The sequence below is a fragment of the Salvelinus fontinalis genome, chromosome 19 (assembly GCF_029448725.1).
Source record: "Salvelinus fontinalis isolate EN_2023a chromosome 19, ASM2944872v1, whole genome shotgun sequence".
Classification (NCBI taxonomy): domain Eukaryota; kingdom Metazoa; phylum Chordata; class Actinopteri; order Salmoniformes; family Salmonidae; genus Salvelinus; species Salvelinus fontinalis.
This window is the reverse complement of record NC_074683.1, coordinates 29,450,918-29,457,259: the sequence shown is the minus strand read 5'-3', so window position 1 is coordinate 29,457,259 and position 6,342 is coordinate 29,450,918.

The following is a 6,342-nucleotide window of genomic DNA, read 5'->3' as shown; positions in this document are numbered from 1 at the left end:
TTGTGCATATGGAACATTTCTGGGAGCTTTTCTTTCAGCTCATGAAACATGGGACCAACACTTTACATGTAGCGTTTTTATTTTTGTTCAGTATAGTTAGCTAGATAATTAACTAATAGCAATTATCATAAACCATTATTAGTAGCTACAGTAGCTAAATATCTGTCAGATGTAAAATAAACAGGATCGTTGCATGTCAGAAACAATGCATGTTGGCTAGCTAGCTCACCTTAGCTAGATCACGTTAGCTATCTAGCAAGCTAATGCCTACAGATGTAACTCGGAGGTGAAGCCTACTTTCGAATTAAGCAATAGAGTCGATACTTCTAGAATTAATAGGGTTATCATTTAGCTAGCTAGCTACCTAGGTTAATCACCCTATTTTAAGTAGTTTGGCGCCAAAATTTGCCTGGGCTCAATCACAGGCTGTATCTGATACAGTCAAATAAGGAGCATGATGTCTCTCTAAGTCGAGGTAGCAATTGTTAGTGAAATTATATACGGTGCAATTAATATAAATAATAGCTTAGCTACAAATTCACATGGATCCCATGTAATTTGTCATAACCATTATCACAAAATGGCGTGCATATTTTTTGTCAGCTCTGTTGGGTTTCCACTATTTACCAGAGCCACAAAGTCTAAATTGGTCAATGAAAATGAAGTGAAAACAAACTTTTGCTTTGGTCTTCATTTAAAGTTTGGTATAAGGTTATCAGTGTGTTTAGGTTAGGCTCAGGTTTAAAATCAGATTTTAAGAAGAGAAATTGTAGAAATAGACGGGATGTATGACGTTGTCAGCAGGAACACGGAGAACCAAGTTCTCCTTTACATTGTATTATACCATTTCAAGAGCTAATACTACACTCAAAAGAAGTGGAGAAGCCCTATGTATCATACAACTGTCTACTCCTGGAGTAACTACCTGTCAGAGAGACTGTGAGGCCCTGGACCAGTGGTAGGTCAGGGGTGAGGGCTCTCTCTTTCAAGCACACTCACCACTACCTCTATCTGTCTCACTCCAGGTGTTACAGAGACAGACTGGTCCAAGGACCTCCAGAGCATTCTGACCAACTAGCTGCGATCTCTCCAGAGGGCTGGGATGTAAGCTCCACTCATAATAGTATACTTGATGCACTGTGTAAACCTCCTTCACTATGGCAGTCTGCATGTGTGATGCTAGCATATTATCCAGGGCAATGGTTGGATTGGATTTACTTTACTCACTTGAAAACTCATCCTCTCGCCTCCCTTTAAAAGTATCCCAGATTAAATATTAACACTGTTATTTACATATTGCAATAAAGTATCACTTTGGGATTGGCATAGGCTTTTAAAGAACTCATACACTGTTGTACGCTTCATTAAAGCCTAAAAGGTGTCATGTTCAACCGTAACAAATAATAACAATTCAACAGAACATATTAACCAGAATGATATTTACTCACATGGGTGGCCAAACACAACTTCCTAAAAGCCACGTCCCTAGCAAACCAAGCCTCCAGTCATCTTTTCTCTCTTATCGCAATAACCTAGCATCAACAAACCAACCTTGCTCTTTAAAAGGATTCCTGCAACACAGCAGTTAGGTCATCCAAACAACCCAGTATTTTTTTGAGTGTAAGCTGTCAATATAAGGCATTATGAAATACATTGTAATGTGTTAATTAAAGACTGTTCAGTGTCTATACGGGTCCACACTTTCAGTGTTAATTTAACACTGGGGAATTTGTTGTGTGGTAGAAATGGCCAGATCTCTATCTAACATATGCATTTGATTATGGAAAAACAATTACTCCTTAGTGATTATGGGAAAACATGATAAAACCAGCCATATGATGAGAATTGATTTTGTTAATGCATTTTTTTACATCTTTTGCTTGTTTTGAAAAATAATATTTGAACTTGATTATTAATTGATTTGATTGGTTGAAAAAAATCTACAATTTTGGAAAAAACTAATAAAATTAGCTCTTCTTTCTCTTTTCTATATCTTTCTCTCTCTTTCTCTTTCTTTAGCTCTCTTTAACTCTTTCTCTCTCTCTCTCTCTCTCAGAATGGCAAAATTCCAAGTACTGCAAACACATAACCTCCAAAGAGACACAGACAGTGAATTGTGCATTTCCGTTAGGTATTACTGACTGTGTTCTCTACAACAAGTAGACTGCAGTAAGTATCTATCCAAAATTAACTTTGCTAGAAAATATTGCGGCTGTTGAGGGTTAAATGGGTATGGACAAATGTTACACTCTCAAAACGGCTGTTGACTTGGAAAGGCAATTAATATTCCTGTGCCGAGAGGAGGGTTTAGTTTAAGGCTGGTCACGTGGGCCTTCCTGCCTCTCTCCGGCTCACACAAGTCAGATAATTACCTATTTAGATCTCAACCAGACAGCTAGCCTCACTGCTGGTGAAGAGCCCTGTGTGTGTGTGTGTGTGTGTGTGTGTGTGTGTGTGTGTGTGTGTGTGTGTGTGTGTGTGTGTGTGTGTGTGTGTGTGTGTGTGTGTGTGTGTGTGTGTGTGTGTGTGTGTGTGTGTGTGTGTGTGTGTGTGTGTGTGTGTGTGTGTTTGCGTGTCTGTGTGTGTGTGTGTGTTTGCGTGTCTGTGTGTTTGGATGCGTAGGAATTGGCCGTCTGCCACACCCTTTGAAAGGCAGCTCCATGAAGGAGGTCTGTCAGTATGAGTTAGACATGGTGTGTGTGTGTGTGCGTGTGCACACGCGTGTGTGAGAGAGAGATAGAGACAGGGGATGCCTCCTAACTGGAGAAAATAAACAAATAACACATTAAACCATACTATACATTGGCCCCGGGGGAAAACCCTGGCAGACAATCTGAATGCAGGTTGCGGATAATAAAACATTGTGAAGGTTAGATATTCCCACTCAGACTGGATTTCAAAAGGAATTACACATGACTTCGCAAGCCAGCATAATGTGACAGGTAATACTTAAATTGTTCCTAAAGAAAGAAACAAGTAGTTCATATAGGTTATTACTGTGCCATTATCTTTTTACCATGTACTTCCTTAGTAATAACTACCTGGTATTTTCAGAAATATAAATTATGTGATACTGATGATTTTGTTTTTTTCTTGTTTAATTTTGATATGATTAGCTTAAATTGGATTACTTACTTATTGCTTGAATTGTTTGTTTTGAATTTTAACCAAATTGATTTGCTAATTAAATTTTGGAACAACCAAATAAATGGACTTTTATGACCACATATTATACATGTCATAAGGCCTTAAGTTATGGCCCAGCGTTACTCGTCACTGTGGTCTGAAAAATTAGCTCATTGGCCACATCAGACCTGCAATTCATAATATCCTGGTTCGTAAAATTATTAGTAATTCCTATCGGAATCCAGCCAGGTGGAGCATACTCAACAATTTCAATATTTTATCACCCACAACCTGCACCATAAATGTCTGATAGGGTGAAGAACTGAACAAACAAGAATACCTAAACCATCTAAACTGGTAAAAAGAGGTCCAAACCCTGTAAGTTATTTATCTTTGTATAGTATACGATCAATTAATCAGTCAATGTGCATGAGGAAACCTGCAACAAAGAATGCTGGGAAATATGAGGCCCCACAAGCTTCTTCTTCACTCAGAGTTAATGGAAATGAACTCAACACAGTCGACTAACAACACCACACCACTGAAAGATTTCTTCAATCAAATGTCCTGTTCAGTTGTGCTGAAATGTATGTAAGGTGACAGACATTCCTAACACTGATCTGAATAAAAGGCATGTAAAGTCACATCAAATTCTAATGACTAAACGGACTATCATGTTTAATCTTGTGTTCTAAACACCTGTGTTTAAGATGAGAACACTTACTGGCAAATCTAAATGCCTAATGTTTTAAATACTGACGTTTAGGTTATAAACATGTTGCATGGTTTAACAGTGTAGAGGGTTGTAGTCTGGGGAGTGTTGGTTGGTTGGTTGACTTACTGTCAGTGCTGATGCTGACACCTCCAGCTAAGCCAATCAATAGCGCTTAATCTCAACTCAGTGGTCATTACTCATAAGTTAGGTGTCCAGAGGCTATACACTCCCCTCCTCTTCTATCTGCTCTTCTGGTCTCGACCCAGTAAACACACACATGCCCATACACACACACACACACCCACCCACACACTCACACAAACACGGCCCCCTGAGGTCACTGAGCAACCTGCCTACCAGGATATCACTCCAGCAACCTGCTCCTCTCAGCCCAGGGCATCACTCCTCTTCTCTTAAGTCAATCAGCAGGGTCTCTAACGCCCAGGGTGTGTATGTGTGCCTGTCTGTATGTGTGCCTATCTGTATGTGTGCCTGTCTGTATGTGTGCCTGTCTGTATGTGTGCCTGTCTGTATGTGTGCCTGTCTGTATGTGTGCCTGTCTGTATGTGTGCCTGTCTGTATGTGTGCCTGTCTGTATGTGTGCCCGTCTGTATGTGTGCCTGTCTGTATGTGTGCCCGTCTGTATGTGTGCCCGTCTGTATGTGTGCCTGTCTGTATGTGTGCCTGTCTGTATGTGTGCCTGTCTGTTATGTGTGCCTGTCTGTATGTGTGCCTGTCTGTATGTGTGCCTGTCTGTTATGTGTGCCTGTCTGTATGTGTGCCTGTCTGTATGTGTGCCTGTCTGTATGTGTGCCTGTCTGTATGTGTGCCTGTCTGTTATGTGTGCCTGTCTGTATGTGTGCCTGTCTGTATGTGTGCCTGTCTGTTATGTGTGCCTGTCTGTATGTGTGCCTGTCTGTATGTGTGCCTGTCTGTATGTGTGCCTGTCTGTATGTGTGCCTGTCTGTATGTGTGCCTGTCTGTATGTGTGCCTGTCTGTATGTGTGCCTGTCTGTTATGTGTGCCTGTCTGTTATGTGTGCTTGCGCCGAGTGCGTCTGTTTCTGTGTGTCCGTGTGTCTATGTGCCTTACTGTGTGTCCGTGTGTCTATGTGCCTCACTGTGTGTCTGCGGCCGATCCATCCATCCACTCCCTCACTTCCACTCCCCCTCACTCCCCTCTCTCGTCCACCCCCGCAGGACAGAGCTAAGATAGTGTTCATTATTTGGTCAGAGTGTGTCCCCACAAAGAGCTGTATTTGAGGCTCCATCTGTGTGAGCTCTGCTCCTCTGGTTCTCTGCTCTTCTGGGACCCAGGTGGCTTATTGGAGAGGGAGAGAGAGAGGGAGAGGGACCTAAACTGATCCAGCCAGGCAGGGAAACAGTCATTGGTTTTGTTCTCATAACATGTGGATATACTGTAGGTAGTAAGTATAACGATGTGTCGTTGTCTTTTCATTGTCAAACAAACTTCATACAGTGTACCATAGCGTAATTCAATATGTTACTCTATTTTATCTGTTTTCAAAATACATCAAATACAAAATTACAAAAAAATTGTGGGGGTCACTTATTGTTAGCACAATAATTTATTCCCCACCATTAATATTAAAATAATTATAAGGAGCTGCAAATGAGCAAGTCTCTTGTTCTCTAGATGGCAGTAGTAAGTTACACATTTCACAGTGCATTTCCAACCATGTAACAAGTGTGTGTGGTGTGTGTGTGTGTGTGTGTGTGTGTGTGTGTGTGTGTGTGTGTGTGTGTGTGTGTGTGTGTGTGTGTGTGTGTGTGTGTGTGTGTGTGTGTGTGTGTGTGTGTGTGTGTGTGTGTGTGTGTGTGTGTGTGTGTGCGTGCATGCGTGTGCGTGCGTGCGCATGTGTTGGAGTTTGTGTGTTTGTGTTCATGCATGCGTGTAGTACAGTATGTATCTGTTATCGAGGGCATGCGCCATGGCAGTATTGCTTGAGTATTCAAAGGTGAAGGCTTAACTCAGTGTTCCGTTGTACTGTAGCGCTCCAGTAGTTTGATATTACATTACTGTGATGGAAAAATGTAATTTATACGGTAATCTTAGGTATTATCTGCAGCATACTGTAAATTATTTTACTGCAGCATACTGTAAATGATGGTGTATTGTGGGGAAATTGCTGTATTTCGAATGGTACTGTAATTCCAACCCACAGAATACAATACCAAACCGTATCTTTGGATCGCCAAAAACCCTTTGACCTCTAGTGGGTGCATGGTATTGTTGTTTCTGGCTCATTAACATATTTTGAAGCATGCCTTGTAAGAGGCTATATTTGTTGGACCCGTGAGTCAGAATGCTGCACCAATTTAACTTAATGTGGTTATAGTTTACCATTAAGATAACATTTATGGTGGATAGATTGTGATGGCAGCAAGTCTCAAACCTTTAATGGTTGAGCGTTTTGCCATGTCAATTCGGTCTGTTTTGTCCTGCAGTTGCTTCTAGTTTGGAAGCCTTTGTTAAGGCCT